The sequence below is a fragment of the Octopus bimaculoides genome, chromosome 26 (genome assembly GCF_046866305.1).
Source record: "Octopus bimaculoides isolate indiv1 chromosome 26, ASM4686630v1, whole genome shotgun sequence".
Lineage (NCBI taxonomy): Eukaryota > Metazoa > Mollusca > Cephalopoda > Octopoda > Octopodidae > Octopus > Octopus bimaculoides.
The window spans coordinates 11,339,176-11,355,905 of record NC_142953.1 but is presented as its reverse complement, the minus strand read 5'-3'; the positions used below and the strand labels follow the sequence as shown (position 1 = coordinate 11,355,905).

At 43.2% G+C, this 16,730-nt stretch overlaps 1 protein-coding gene across 2 annotated transcripts in view; it reads right to left on the bottom strand.

The window, feature by feature from the left end:
* The window catches only part of LOC106881685 (uncharacterized), a 580,809-nt gene that overhangs the window by 125,190 nt on the left and 438,889 nt on the right, over positions 1-16,730 (bottom strand). The window lies entirely within an intron of this gene.

Below are 16,730 nucleotides of genomic sequence, written 5' to 3'. Positions count from 1 at the left end.
CGTACGTACGTTTGTTCGTTCGCAGGTTCGTTAGTTCATTCCTTCATTACGTTCGTTCTTACGTACGTACTATCGCTCGTTCGCAAATACGTACGTACCTAAGTTTATTCGTACGTACGTTAGTTCGTTCCTTCATTACGTATGTTCTTTCGTGTGTTCGATCGTACGTACGTAGGTTTATTCGTACGTACGTTCGTTCAATTGTTCATTCGTTCGTTCATACGTACGTTCCTTCGTTCTTTTGTCCGTTCGTTCGTTCGTTCGTCTGTACGTACGTACTTTCGTGCGTACATTCGATCGTTTGTTCGTTCGTTCGTTCGTATGTTCGTTCGTACTTACGTTCGTTCGTTTGTACGTTCGTTCGTACGTTCATTCGTTTGTACGTTCGTTCGTACGTACGTTCGTTCGTATGTAGGTATGTACGTTCGTTCGTTCGTACTTTCGTACGTACGTAAGTTTATTCTTTCTTACGTAAGTTCGTTTGTTCAATTGTTCACTTGTTCGTTCGTACATAAGTTCGTTCGTTCGTACGTTCTCTCATTCGTTTGTTCGTACGTTCGCTCATACGTTCGTTCGTACGTACGTTTGTTCGTTCGTACGTACGTTCTTTCCTTCGTTCGTACGTACGTTCGTTCGTTCGTTCGTACTTACGTACGTTCGGTGTTTCGCTCGTTCGTACGTACGTGCGTTCGTTTGTTTGTTCTTTCGTACGTACGTTCGTTCGTAAGTACGTTTGTTCCTTCATTACGTTCGTTCGTTCGTACGTACGTACGTTCGTTCGATTGTTCGTTCGTACGTTCGTTCGTTCGTACGTACATTCATTCGTTCGTTCGCACGTTCGTTCGTTCGTTCCTTCATTACGTTCGTTTATACGTACGTACTATCGTTCGTTCGTTCGTTCCTTCATTACATTCGTTCTTACGTACGTACTATCGTTCGTTCGCAAATACGTACGTACCTAAGTTCGTTCGTTCGTACTTACATTTGTTCGTTCGTTCGTTCGTACGTACGTTTGTTCGTTCGTTCGCTTCTTAGTTCGTTCGATTGTTCGTTTGTACGTTTGTTCGTACGTTTGTTCGTAGGTACGTTCGTTCGTTCGTACATTCGTTCGTTCGTTCGAACGTTCGTTCCTTCCTTCCTTCATTACGTTCGTTCTTACGTACGTACTATCGTTCGTTCGCAAATACTACGTACCTAAGTTTATTCGTATGTACGTTAGTTCGTTCATGCTTTCGATTGTACGAACGTTCGTACTTACTTACGTACGTTCGTTCGTACGTACGTAAGTTTATTCGTACGTACGTTCGTTCAATTTTTCATTCGTTCGTTCATACGTACGTTCCTTCGTTCTTTTGTCCGTTCGTTCGTTCGTCTTTACGTACGTATGTTCGTGCGTTCTTCGTTCGTTTGTTCGTTCGTTCGTATGTTCGTTCGTTTGTACGTTCGTTCGTTTGTACGTTCGTTCTTTCGTACGTACGTTCGTTTGTATGTAGGTACGTACGTTCGTTCGTTCGTTCGTACGTACGCACTTACGTACGTTCGTACATACGTACGTTCTTTTGTTCGTTCGTTCCTTCATTTCGTACGTACTATCGTTCGTTCGTACATACGTACGTACGCAAGTTTATTCTTTTTTACGTAAGTTCGTTCGTTCAATTGTTCACTTGCTCGTTCGTTCTTTTGTTCGTTCGTACATACGTTCGTTCGTTCGTACGTTCTCTCATACGTTCGTTCGTACGTACGTTTGTTCGTTCGTACGTACGTTCCTTCCTTCGTTCGTTCGTTCACACGAACGTTCGTTCTTTCGATCTTTCGTTCGTTTGTACGTTCGTACGTACATTCGTTCGTTCGTTCGTACTTTCGTACGTTCGTTCTTTCGTTCGTTCCTTCGTTTGTACGTTCGTACGTACATTCGTTCGTACGTTCATTCGTACGTACGCACTTACGTACGTTCGTACGTACGTACGTTCCTTTGTTCGTTCGTTCCTTCATTACGTTCGTTCGTACATACGTACGTACGTAAGTTTATTCTTTTTTACGTAAGTTCGTTCGTTCAATTGTTCACTTGCTCGTTCGTTCTTTTGTTCGTTCGTACATTCGTTCGTTCGTTCGTACGTTCTCTCATTGGTTTGTTCGTACGTTCTCTCATACGTTTGTTCGTTCGTACGTACGTTCTTTCCTTCGTTCGTTCTTTCGTTCGTATTTACGTACGTTCGTTGTTTCGTTCGTTCTTACGTACGTGCGTTCGTTTGTTTGTTTGTTCGTTCGTACGTACGTTCGTTCGTACGTTTGTTCCTTCATTACGTTCGTTCTTTAGTACGTACGTTTGTTCGTTCGTACGTACATACATTCGTTCGTTCGTACGTACATACATTCGTTCGTTCGTACGTACGTTTGTTTGTGCTTTCATTCGTACTTACGTACGTTCGTTCGTTCGTTCGTACTTCGTTCGTTCGTACGTATGTTCGTGCGTACGTTCGTACGTTCGTACGTTTGTTCATTCATTACGCTCGTTCGTTCATACGTACGTACGTTCTTTCGTTCGTACGTATGTTCGTGCGTACGTTTGTTCGTTCCTTCACTACGTTCCTTCGTTCGTTCGTACGTACAATCCTTCCTTCGTTCGTGCGTACGTACTTAAGTTTGTTCAATTGTTCATTTGTTCGTTCATACGTACGTTCCCTCGTTCTTTTGTCCGTTCCTTCGTTCGTGCGTACGTTCGTTCGTACCTTCTTTTGTTCGTTCGTACATAATTTCGTTTGTACGTTTGTTTGTTCGTACGTACGTTCATTCGTTCGTACGTACGTTTGTTCGTTTGCTCGTACGTACATTCGTTCGTTCGTTCGTTCGTACGTCCTTTCGTTCGTACTTACGTACGTACCTTCGTTCTTTCGTTCGTACGTTCGTTTGCTCGTACGTATGTTCGTTCGTACATACGTTCGTTTGTTCGTACGTACGTCCCTTCGTACGTATATACGTATGTTCGTTCGTTCGTTTGTTTGTTCATACGTACGTATGTGCGTACGTACGTTCGTTCCTACGTGGGTACGTACGTTTTTTCGTTCGTACGTACATTCGTTCGTACGTACGTTCGTTGTTTCGTTCGTTCGTTCGTTCGTTCGTATGTACGTTTCTTCGTACGTTCCTTCGTACGTACATTCGTTCGTACGTACGTATATACGTTCGTTCGTTCGTATGTACGTTCGTTCGTTCGTACGTTCGTTCGTTTCTACGTTCGTACGTACGTTCGTTTTTACGTACGTACTATCGTTCGTTCGTACATAAGTACGTACGTAAGTTTATTCGTTCGTACGTATGTTCGTTCGTTCCTTCATTACGTTCCTTGGTTCGTACGTACGTAAGTACTATCGTTTGTTTGTACATACGTACGTACGTATGTTTATTCGTTCGTACGTTCGTTCGTTCGTTCAATTGTTAGTTCGTTCGTTGATACGTACGTTCGTTCGTTCCTTCGTTCTTTAGTTCGTCTGTATGTTTTTACGTACGTTCGTTCCTGCGTTCGTACGTACGTACGTTCGTTTCTTCGTTCCTTCCTTCGTGCGTTCGTACGTACGTTCGTTTGTTCGTTCGTACGTACGTTCCTTCCTTCGTTCGTTCGTTCACACGAACGTTCGTTCTTTCGATCTTTCGTTCGTTTGTACGTTCGTACGTACATTCGTTCGTTCGTTCGTACTTTCGTACGTTCGTTCTTTCGTTCGTTCCTTCGTTTGTACGTTCGTACGTACATTCGTTCGTACGTTTATTCGTACGTAGCACTTACGTACGTTCGTACGTACGTACGTTCCTTTGTTCGTTCGTTCCTTCATTACGTTCGTTCGTACATACGTACGTACGTAAGTTCGTTCGTTCAATTGTTCACTTGCTCGTTCGTTCTTTTGTTCGTTCGTACATTCTCTCATTGGTTTGTTCGTACGTTCTCTCATACGTTTGTTCGTTCGTACGTACGTTCTTTCCTTCGTTCGTTCTTTCGTTCGTATTTACGTACGTTCGTTGTTTCGTTCGTTCTTACGTACATGCGTTCGTTTGTTTGTTTGTTCGTTCGTACCTACGTTTGTTCCTTCATTACGTTCGTTCTTTCGTACGTACGTTTGTTCGTTCGTTCGTACGTACGTTTGTTTGTGCTTTCATTCGTACTTACGTACGTTCGTTCGTTCGTTCGTTCGTTCGTTCGTTCGTACGTATGTTCGTGCGTACGTTCGTACGTTTGTTCATTCATTACGGTCGTTCGTTCATACGTACGTACGTTCTTTCGTTCGTACGTTCGTTCGTACGTATGTTCGTGCGTACGTTTGTTCGTTCCTTCACTACGTTCCTTCCTTCGTTCGTACGTACAATCCTTCCTTCGTTCGTACGTACGTACTTAAGTTTATTCGAACGTACGTTTGTTCAATTGTTCATTTGTTCGTACATTCGTTCGTAAGTACGTTCGCTCGTTCAATTGTTCGTTCGTTCGTTCATACCTACGTTGTTTCATTCTTTTGTTCTTTCCTTTGTATGTTCGTTCGTATGTTTGTTCCTTCTTTCGTTTGTTCGTTCGTACGTTCGTTCGTTCGTACGTACATTCGTTCGCACATTCGTTCGTTCGTTCCTTCATTACGTTCGTTCGTACGTACATACTATCGTACGTTCGTACATACGTACGTACCTAAGTTTATTCTTACGTTCGTTCGTTCACACGTACGTTCGTTCTTTTGTTCGTGCGTTCGTACGTACGTTCGTTCCTTAGTTCGTTCGTACGTACATTCATTCGTTCGTACATACGTTCGTTCGTTAGTTCGTACGTACGTTTGTCCGTTCGTACGTATGTTCATTCGTTCCTTCATTACGTTCCTTCCTTCGTTCGTACGTACTATCGTTCGTTCGTTCGTTCATACGTACGTTCGTTCGTTCGTCTGTATGTGCGTACGTTCGTTCGTACCTTCGTTAGTTCGTTCGTACGTTTGTTCGTTTGCTCGTACGTACATTCGTTCGTTCGTACGTCCTTTCGTTCGTACTTACGTTCGTTTGTTCGTACGTATATTTGTTCGTACGTACGTTCCTTCGTACGTTAGTACGTACGTTTGTTCGTTTTCTCGTACGTATATTCGTTCGTTCGTACGATCCTTCGTACGTACGTTCGTTCGTTCGTACGTATATACAGTTCGTTCGTTCGAATGTACGTTCGTTCGTACGTACGTTCGCTCGTTCGTTCTTTCATTCGTTCGTACGAAATTTCGTTCGTTCGTACGTTCATACGTACGTTCGTTCGTTTGTTTGTACATTCATTCGTTCGTTTCTTCGTTTGTTTGTTCATTCGTTCGTTTGAACATACGTTCGTTTGTTTGTACATACGTACGTACGCTCGTTCGTACGTACTTTCGTACGTTCGTTCCTTCATTACGTTCCTTCGTACGTATGTACTATCGTTCGTTCGTACATACGTACGTACGTAAGTTTATTCGTACGTACGTTTGTTCCTTCATACGTCGTTCGTTCTTTTGTTCGTTCGTTTGTGCGTATGTACATTTGTTCGTTCGTACGTTCGTTCGTACGTTTGGCCGTACTTACGTTCGTTCGGTAGTATGTACGTACTATCGTTCGTTCCTTTGTACGTTCGTTCGTACGTACGTGCGTTCGTTTGTACGTACGTACGTTTGTTCGTTCTGTAGTTCGTACTTACGTTCGGTTGTACGTAAGTTCATTCTTTCGTACGGACCTTCGTTTGTTCATACATACGTACGTACGTAAGTTTATTCGTTCGTACGTACGTTCGTTCGTTAAATTGTTCGTTTGTTCATACGTACGTTCGTTCTTTTGTTCGTTCGTTCGTACGTACGTTTGTTCGTTCGTACGTTTGTTCGTTCGTACGTTCGTTAGTTCGTAATTTCGTTCGTTCGTTCGTGCGTACGTACGTTTGTTCCTTCATTACCTTCGTTCGTTCGTTCGTACGTACGTACTATCTTTCGTTCGTACATACTTACGTACGTAAGTTTATTCGTTTGTATGTATGTTCGTACGTTCGTTCGTTCCTTCATTACGTTCCTTCGTTCGTACGTACGTAAGTACTATCGTTCGTTTGTACATACGTACGTACGTATGTTTATTCCTTCGTACGTTCGTTCGTTCAATTGCTTGTTCGTTCGTAGAAAAGTACGTTTGTTTGTACCTTCGTTCTTTTGTCCGTTCGTACGTTCGTTCGTTTCTTCGTTCGTACGTTCCTTCGTTTGTTTGTTCGTTTGAAAGTACGTACGTTCTTTCGTACGTACGTTCGTTCATTCGTTCGTATGTTCGTACGTACGTACTATCGTTCGTTCGTACATACTTACGTATGTCAGTTCATTCTTTCGTAAGTGCGTTCGTTCATTTGTTCGTTCGTTCGTTCATACGTACGTAGTTTCGTTCTTTTGTTCTTTCGTTTGTATGTTCGTTCGTATGTTCGTTCGTTTGTTCGTTCGTACGTACTTCGTTCGTTCGTTCGTACGTACATTCGTTCGTTCGTTCGGTCCTTCATTACGTTCGTTCGTACGTACATACTATCGTTCGTTCGTACATACATACGTACCTAAGTTTATTCTTACGTTCGTTCGTTCAATTGTCGTTCGTTCATACGTACGTTCGTACGTACGTGCGTGCGTTCGTACATACGTTCGTTCCTTCGGTCGTTCGTACGTACATTCATTCCTTCGTACACACGTACGTTCGTTAGTTCGTATGTACGTTTGTCCGTTCGTACGTTTGTTCGTTCTCTCGTACGTACATTCGTACGTACGTAAGTTCTTTCGTTCGTTCATTCGTATGTTCGTACGTACGTTCGTTCGTACGTACTATCGTTCGTTCGTACATACGTACGTACATAAGTTTGTTCGTACGTACGTTCGTTCGTTCGTTCATACGTCCGTAGGTTTGTTCTTTTGCTCGTTCGTTTGTACGTTCGTTCGTACGTTTGTGCGTTCGTTCGTACGTACGTTCGTTCGTTTCTTCGTTCATACGTTCGTTCTTTCGTTCGTTCGTACGATTGTTCGTTCGTACGTTGGTTCGTTCGTACGTACATTCGTCCGCACGTTCGTTCGTTCCTTCATTACGTTCGTTCCTACGTACGTACTTTCGTTCGTTCGCACATACGTACGTACCTAAGTTTATTCGTACGTACATTAGTTCGTTCCTTCATTACGTATGTTCGTTCGTGCGATCGATCTTACGTACGTTCGTTCGTACGTACGTAAGTTTATTCGTACCTACGTTCGGTCAATTGTTCATTCGTTCGTTCATACGAACGTTCCTTCGTCCTTTTGTCCGTTCTTTCGTTCGTTCGTTCGTCTGTACGTACATTCGTTCATTTGTTCGTTCGTTCATATGTTCGTTCGTGCATACGTTCGTTCGTTTGTACGTTCGTTCGTTCGTTCGTACCTTCGTTCGTTCGTACGTTCGTTCGTATCTACGTACGTACGTTCGTTCGTTCGTACGTACGTTAGCTCGTTCGTTCGTTCTTTCGTTCGTTCTTTCGGTCGTTCGTTCGTACGTACATTTGTTCGTACATTCATTCGTACGTACGCACTTACGTACGTTCGTACGTACGTTCTTTTGTTCGTTCGTTCCTTCATTACGTTCGTTCGTTCGTACGTACATACTATCGTTCGTTCGTACATAGGTTCGTTTGTATGTTCGTTCGTACGTACATTCAGTCGTTCGTACGTTGGTACGTACGTCTGTTCGTTTGCACGTACGTACATTCGTTCGTTCGTACGTCCTTTCGTTCGTACTTACGTACGTACGTTCGTTCGTACGTATGTTCGTTCGTACATACGTTCGTCTGTTCGTACGTACGTTCCTTCGTACGTATATACGTATGTTCGTTCGTGCGTACGTTCGTTCATACCTACGTTCGCTCGTTTGTTCGTACGTAAATACGATCGTTCGTGCGTACGTACGTACGTTCGGTCGTTCGATCTTTCATTCGTTCGTACATAAGTTCGTTCGTTCATACGTACCTTCGTTCGTTTGTTTGTACATTCGTTCGTTCGTTCGTTTCTTCGTTTGTTTGTTCGTTCGTACGTACGTATGTTCGTTCGTACGTAGGTTTGTTCCTTCATTACGTTCGTTCGTTCGAACGTACGTTTGTTCGTTCGTACGTACATACATTCGTTCGTTCGTACTTACGTACGTTCGTTCGTACGTATGTTCGTGCGTACGTTCGTTCGTTCCTTCATTACGTTCCTTCCTTCGTTCGTACGTACTATCGTTCGTTCGTACGTACGTAAGTTTAATCGTACTACGTTCGATCAATTGTTCATTCGCTCGTTCATACGTACGTTCCCGCGTTCTTTTGTGCGTTCGTTCGTCTGTACGTACGTTCGTGCGAACGTTCGTTCGTACCTTCGTTTGTTCGTTCGTTCTTTCGTTTGTTAGTTCGTTCTTTCTTTCGTTCGTACGTTCGTTCGTACATACGTTCGTTCGTACATACATTCGTTTGTACGTTCGTTCGTACGTTGGTAAGTACGTTTGTTCGTTTGCTCGTACGTACATTCGTTCGTTCGTTCGTACGTCCTTTCGTTCGTACTTACGTACGTACGTTCGTTCGTTCGTTCGTTCTTTCGTTCGTTTGTTCGTACGTATGTTCGTTCGTACATACGTTCGTTTGTTTGTATGTATGTTCGTTCGTACATACCTTCGTTCGTACATACGTTCGTTCGTACATACGTTCGTTTGTATGTTCGTTCGTACGTACATTCATTCGTTCGTACGTACATTTGTTCGTTCGTACGTATATACGTATGTTCGTTCGTGCGTACGTTCGTTCATACGTACGTTCGCTCGTTTGTTCGTACGTAAATACGATCGTTCGTGCGTACGTACGTACGTTCGGTCGTTCGTTCTTTCATTCGTTCGAACGTACGTAAGTTCGATCGTTCGTACGTTCATACGTACGTACGTTCGTTCGTTTGTTTGTACATTCGTTTGTTTGTTCGTTCGTTCGTTCGTACGTACGTTCGTTTGTTTGTACATACGTACGTACGTTCGTACGTACTTTCGTTCGTATGTTCGTACGTTCGTTCCTTCATTACGTTCCTTCGGACGTACGTACTATCGTTCGTTCGTACATACGTACCTTCGTAAGTTTATTCGTACGTACTTTCGTTCCTTCATACGTACGTTCGTCCTTTTGTTCGTTCCTACCTTCTTTCGTACGTACGTTCGTTCGTATGTACGTACTATCGTTCGTTCGTACGTACGTGCGTTCGTTTGTACGTACGTCCGTTTGTTCGTTCTGTGGTTCGTACGTACGTTCGTTCGTACGTACATTCGTTTGCTCATACATACGTATGTTCGTACGTACGTAAGTTTATTCGTTCGTACGTAGGTTCAATTGTTCATTCGTTCGTTCATACGTACGTTCCTTCTTTCTTTTGTCCGTACGTTCGTTCGTACGTACGGTCGTTCGTATGTTCGTTCGTATATACGTTATTTCCTTCGTACGTTACTTCGTTCGTACGTACGTACTATCGTTCGTACGTACGTACTATCGTTCGTTCGTACGTACGTTTGTTCGTTCGTACGTACATACATTCGTTCGTTCGTACTTACGTGCGTTCGTTTTTTTGTTCGTTCGCACGTACGTTCGTTCGTACGTACGTTTGTACCTTCATTACGTTCGTTCGTTCATACGTACGTTCCTTCGTTCTTTTGTCCGTACGTTTGTTCCTCTGTACGTACGTACGTTCCTTCGTTCTTTTGTCCGTACGTTTGTTCCTCTGTACGTACGTACGTTAGTGCGTACGTTCGTTCATATGTTCGTTCGTACATACGTTCGTTCGTTCGTTCTTTCGTTTGTTCTCACGTATGTTCGTACGTTCGTTTGTACGTTATTTCCTTCGTATGTTCCTTCGTTCGTACGTACGTACTATCGTTCGTTCGTACATACGTAAGTACGTAAGTTTCTTCTTTCTTACGTAAGTTCGTTCGTTCAATTGTTCACTTGCTCGTTCGTTCTTTTCTTCTTTCGTACATACGTTCGTTCGTACGTTCTTTCATTCGTTTGTTCGTACGCACGTACGTTCGTACATTCGTTCCTTCCTTTGTTCGTACGTACGTACGTTCGTTCGTTCGTACATTCGTTCCTTCGTTCGTACGTACGTTCTTTCCTTCGTTCGTACGTTCGTTCGTTAGTACGTACGTGCGTTCGTTTTTTTGTTCATTCACACGTTCGTTCGTACGTACGTTTGTTCCTTCATTACGTTCGTTCGTTCGTACGTACATACATTCGTTCGTTCGTACTTACGTGCCTTCGTTTTTTTGTTCGTTCGCACATACGTTCGTTCGTACGTACGTGTGTACCTTCATTACGTTCGTTCGTTCATACGTACGTTCCTTCGTTCCTTTGTCCGTACGTTTGTTCCTCTGTACGTACGTACGTTCGTGTGTACGTTCGTTCATGTGTTCGTTCGTACATACGTTCGTTCGTTCGTTCTTTCGTTTGTTCTCACGTATGTTCGTACGTTCGTTTGTACGTTATTTCCTTCGTACGTTCCTTCGTTCGTACTACGTACTATCGTTCGTACGTACTATCGTTCGTACGTACGTACTATCGTTCGTTCGTACATACGTATGTACGTAAGTTTATTCTTTCTTACTAAGTTCGTTCGTTCAATTGTTCACTTGCTCGTTCGTTCTTTTCTTCTTTCGTACATACGTTCGTTCGTTCGTACGTTCTTTCATTCGTTTGTTCGTACGCACGTACGTTCGTACATTCGTTCCTTCGTTTGTTCGTACGTACGTACGTTCGTTCGTTCGTACATTCGTTCCTTCGTTCGTACGTACGTTCTTTCCTTCGTTCGTACGTTCGTTCGTTAGTACGTACGTGCGTTCGTTTTTTTGTTCGTTCACACGTACGTTCGTTCGTACGTACGTTTGTTCCTTCATTACGTTCGTTCGTTCGTTCGTACGTACGTTTGTTCGTTCGTACGTTCTTTCATTCATTTGTTCGTACGCACGTACGTTCGTTCGTGTGTACATTCGTTCTTTCGTTTGTTCGTACGTACGTACGTTCGTTCGTACATTCGTTCCTTCGTTCGTACGTACGTTCTTTCCTTCGTTCGTACGTACGTTCGTTAGTACGTACGTGCGTTCGTTTTTTTGTTCGTTCACACGTACGTTCGTTCGTCCGTACGTTTGTTCCTTCATTACGTTCGTTCGTTCGTACGTACGTTTGTTCGTTCGTACGTACATACATTCGTTCGTTCGTACTTACGTGCGTTCGTTTTTTTGTTCGTTCGCACGTACGTTCGTACGTACGTTTGTACCTTCATTACGTTCGTTCGTTCATACGTACGTTCCTTCGTTTATTTGTCCGTGCGTTTGTTCCTCTGTACGTACGTACGTTCGTTCATATGTTCGTTCGTACATACGTTCGTTCGTTCGTTCTTTCGTTTGTTCTCACGTATGTTCGTACGTTCGTTTGTACGTTACTTCGTTCGTACGTACGTACTATCGCTCGTACGTACGTACTATCGCTCGTACGTACGTACTATCGTTCGTTCGTATATACGTATGTACGTAAGTTTATTCTTTCTTAAGTAAGTTCGTTCGTTCAATTGTTCACTTGCTCGTTCGTTCTTTCGTTTGTTCTCACGTATGTTCGTACGTTCGTTTGTACGTTATTTCCTTCGTATGTTCCTTCGTTCGTACGTACGTACTATCGTTCGTTCGTACATACGTATGTACGTAAGTTTCTTCTTTCTTACGTAAGTTCGTTCGTTCAATTGTTCACTTGCTCGTTCGTTCTTTTCTTCTTTCGTACATACTTTCGTTCGTACGTTCTTTCATTCGTTTGTTCGTACGCACGTACGTTCGTACATTCGTTCCTTCCTTTGTTCGTACGTACGTACGTTCGTTCGTTCGTACATTCGTTCCTTCGTTCGTACGTACGTTCTTTCCTTCGTTCGTACGTTCGTTCGTTAGTACGTACGTGCGTTCGTTTTTTTGTTCATTCACACGTTCGTTCGTACGTACGTTTGTTCCTTCATTACGTTCGTTCGTTCGTACGTACATACATTCGTTCGTTCGTACTTACGTGCCTTCGTTTTTTTGTTCGTTCGCACATACGTTCGTTCGTACGTACGTTTGTACCTTCATTACGTTCGTTCGTTCATACGTACGTTCCTTCGTTCCTTTGTCCGTACGTTTGTTCCTCTGTACGTACGTACGTTCGTGCGTACGTTCGTTCATGTGTTCGTTCGTACATACGTTCGTTCGTTCGTTCTTTCGTTTGTTCTCACGTATGTTCGTACGTTCGTTTGTACGTTATTTCCTTCGTACGTTCCTTCGTTCGTACTACGTACTATCGTTCGTTCGTACATACGTATGTACGTAAGTTTATTCTTTCTTACGTAAGTTCGTTCGTTCAATTGTTCACTTGCTCGTTCGTTCGTTCGTACGTACGTTTGTTCGTTCGTACGTACATACATTCGTTCGTTCGTACTTACGTGCGTTCGTTTTTTTGTTCGTTCGCACGTACGTTCGTTCGTACGTACGTTTGTACCTTCATTACGTTCGTTCGTTCATACGTACGTTCCTTCGTTTATTTGTCCGTACGTTTGTTCCTCTGTACGTACGTACGTTCGTTCATATGTTCGTTCGTACATACGTTCGTTCGTTCGTTCTTTCGTTTGTTCTCACGTATGTTCGTACGTTCGTTTGTACGTTATTTTCTTCGTACGTTACTTCGTTCGTACGTACGTACTATCGCTCGTACGTACGTACTATCGCTCGTACGTACGTACTATCGTTCGTTCGTATATACGTATGTACGTAAGTTTATTCTTTCTTAAGTAAGTTCGTTCGTTCAATTGTTCACTTGCTCGTTCGTTCTATTGTTCTTTCGTACATACGTTCGTTCGTTCGTACGTTCTTTCATTCGTTTGTTCGTACGCACGTACGTTCGTTCCTTCGTTTGTTCGTACGTACGTACGTTCGTTCGTTCGTACATTCGTTCGTTCGTTCGTACGTACGTTCTTTCCTTCGTTCGTTCGTTCGTTCGTTCGTTAGTACGTACGTGCGTTCGTTTTTTTGTTCGTTCACACGTACGTTCGTTCGTACGTACGTTTGTTCCTTCATTACGTTCGTTCGTTCGTTCGTACGTACGTTTGTTCGTTCGTACGTTCTTTCATTCTTTTGTTCGTACGCACGTACGTTCGTTCGTTTGTACATTCGTTCTTTCGTTTGTTCGTACGTACGTACGTACGTTCGTTCGTTCGTACATTCGTTCGTTCGTTCGTACGTACGTTTGTTCGTTCGTACGTACATACATTCGTTCGTTCGTACTTACGTGCGTTCGTTTTTTTGTTCGTTCGCACGTACGTTCGATCGTACGTACGTTTGTACCTTCATTACGTTCGTTCGTTCATACGTACGTTCCTTCGTTCTTTTGTCCGTACGTTTGTTCCTCTGTACGTACGTACGTTCGTGCGTACGTTCGTTCATATGTTCGTTCGTACATACGTTCGTTCGTTCGTTCTTTCGTTTGGTCTCACATATGTTCGTACATTCGTTTGTACGTTATTTCCTTCGTACGTTCCTTCGTTCGTACGTACGTACTATCGTTCGTTCGTACATACGTATGTACGTAAGTTTATACTTTCTTATGTAAGTTCGTTCGTTCAATTGTTCACTTGCTCCTTCGTTCAATTGTTCACTTGCTCGTTCGTTCTTTTGTTCTTTCGTACATACGTTCGTTCGTTCGTACATTCTTTCATTCGTTTGTTCGTACGCACGTACGTTCGTACATTCTTTCCTTCGTTTGTTCGTACGTACGTACGTTCGTTCGTTCGTACATTCGTTCCTTCGTTCGTACGTACGTCCTTTCCTTCGTTCGTACGTTCGTTCGTTAGTACGTACGTGCGTTCGTTTTTTTGTTCGTTCACACGTACGTTCGTTCGTACGTACGTTTGTTCCTTCATTACGTTCGTTCGTTCGTTCGTACGTACGTTTGTTCGTTCGTACGTTCTTTCATTCGTTTGTTCGTACGCACGTACGTTCGTTCGTTTGTACATTCGTTCCTTCGTTTGTTCGTACGTACGTACGTTCGTTCGTTCGTACATTCGTTCCTTCGTTCGTACGTACGTTCTTTCCTTCGTTCGTACGTACGTTCGTTAGTACGTACGTGCGTTCGTTTTTTTGTTCGTTCACACGTACGTCCGTTCGTACGTACGTTTGTTCCTTCATTACGTTCGTTCGTTCGTACGTACATACATTCGTTCGTTCGTACTTACGTGCGTTCGTTTTTTTGTTCTTTCGCACGTACGTTCGTTCGTACGTACGTTTGTACCTTCATTACGTTCGTTCGTTCATACGTACGTTCCTTCGTTTATTTGTCCGTACGTTTGTTCCGCTGTACGTACGTCCGTTCGTTCATATGTTCGTTCGTACATACGTTCGTCCGTTCGTTCTTTCGTTTGTTCTCACGTATGTTCGTACGTTCGTTTGTACGTTATTTCCTTCGTACGTTACTTCGTTCGTACGTACGTAAGTTCGTTCGTTCAATTGTTCACTTGCTCGTTCGTTCTTTTGTTCTTTCGTACATACGTTCGTTCGTTCGTTCTTTCATTCGTTTGTTCACACGCACGTACGTTCGTACATTCGTTTGTTCGTACGTACGTTCCTTCGTTCGTACATTCGTTCCTTCGTTCGTACGTACGTTCTTTCCTTCGTTCGTACGTTCGTTCGTTCGTACTTACGTACGTTCGTTAGTACGTACGTGCGTTCGTTTTTTTGTTCGTTCGCACGTACGTTCGTTCGTACGTACGTTTGTTCCTTCCTCACGTTCGTTCGTTCGTACGTACATACATTCGTTGGTTCGTACTTACGTTCGTTCGTCTTTTTGTTCGTTCGCACATACGTTCGTTCGTACGTACGTTTGTTCCTTCATTACGTTCGTTCGTTCATACGTACGTTCCTTCGTTCTTTTGTCCGTACGTTTGTTCCTCTACGTACGTACGTACGTTCGTTCGTTCGTACATACGTTCGTTCGTTCGTTCTTTCGTTTGTTCTCACGTATGTTCGTACGTTCGTTTGTACGTTATTTCCTTCGTACGTTCCTTCGTTCGTACGTACGTACTATCGTTCGTACGTACGTACTATCGTTCGTTCGTACGTACTATCGTTCGTTCGTACATACGTATGTACGTAAGTTTATTCTTTCTTACGTAAGTTCGTTCGTTCAATTGTTCACTTGCTCGTTCGTTCTTTTGTTCTTTCGTACATACGTTCGTTCGTTCGTTCTTTCATTCGTTTGTTCGTACGCACGTACGTTCGTACATTCGTTCCTTCGTTTGTTCGTACGTACGTACGTTCGTTCGTTCGTACATTCGTTCCTTCGTTCGTACGTACGTTCTTTCCTTCGTTCCTTCGTTCGTTCGTTAGTACGTACGTGCGTTCGTTTTTTTGTTCGTTCACACGTACGTTCGTTCGTACGTACGTTTGTTCCTTCATTACGTTCGTTCGTTCATACGTACGTTCCTTCGTTTATTTGTCCGTACGTTTGTTCCTCTGTACGTACGTACGTTCGTTCATATGTTCGTTCGTACATACGTTCGTTCGTTCGTTCTTTCGTTTGTTCTCACGTATGTTCGTACGTTCGTTTGTACGTTATTTCCTTCGTACGTTACTACGTACGTACTATCGTTCGTTCATACATACGTATGTACGTAAGTTTATTCTTTCTTACGTAAGTTCGTTCGTTCAATTGTTCACTTGCTCGTTCGTTCTTTTGTTCTTTCGTACATACGTTCGTTCGTTCGTTCGTTCTTTCATTCGTTTGTTCATACGCACGTACGTTCGTACATTCGTTCCTTCGTTTGTTCGTACGTACGTTCGTTCGTTCGTACATTCGTTCCTTCGTTCGTACGTACGTTCTTTCCTTCGTTCGTACGTTCGTTCGTTCGTACTTACGTACGTTCGTTAGTACGTACGTGCGTTCATTTTATTGTTCGTTCGCATGTACGTTCGGTCGTACGTACGTTTGTTCCTTCATTACGTTCGTTCGTTCATACATTCGTTGGTTCGTACTTACGTGCGTTCGTTTTTTTGTTCGTTCGCACATACGTTCGTTCGTACGTACGTTTGTTCCTTCATTCTTTTGTCCGTACGTTTGTTCCTCTACGTACGTACGTACGTTCGTTCGTATGTTCGTTCGTACATACGTTCGTTCGTTCGTTCTTTCGTTTGTTCTCACGTATGTTCGTACGTTCGTTTGTACGTTATTTCTTTCGTACGTTCCTTCGTTCGTACGTACGTACTATCGTTCGTACGTACGTACTATCGTTCGTTCGTACACACGTATGTACGTAAGTTTATTCTTTCTTACGTAAGTTCGTTCGTTCAGTTGTTCACTTGCTCGTTCGTTCTTTTGTTCTTTCGTACATACGTTCGTTCGTTCGTACGTTCTTTCATTCGTTTGTTCGTACGCACGTACGTTCGTACATTCGTTCCTTCGTTTGTTCGTACGTACGTACGTTCGTTCGTTCGTACATTCGTTCCTTCGTTCGTACGTACGTTCTTTCCTTCGTTCGTTCGTTCGTTCGTTCGTTAGTACATACGTGCGTTCGTTTTTTTGTTCGTTCACACGTACGTTCGTTCGTACGTACGTTTGTTCCTTCATTACGTTCGTTCGTTCGTTCGTTCGTACGTACGTTTGTTCGTTCGTACGTTCTTTCATTCGTTTGTTCGTACGCACGTAC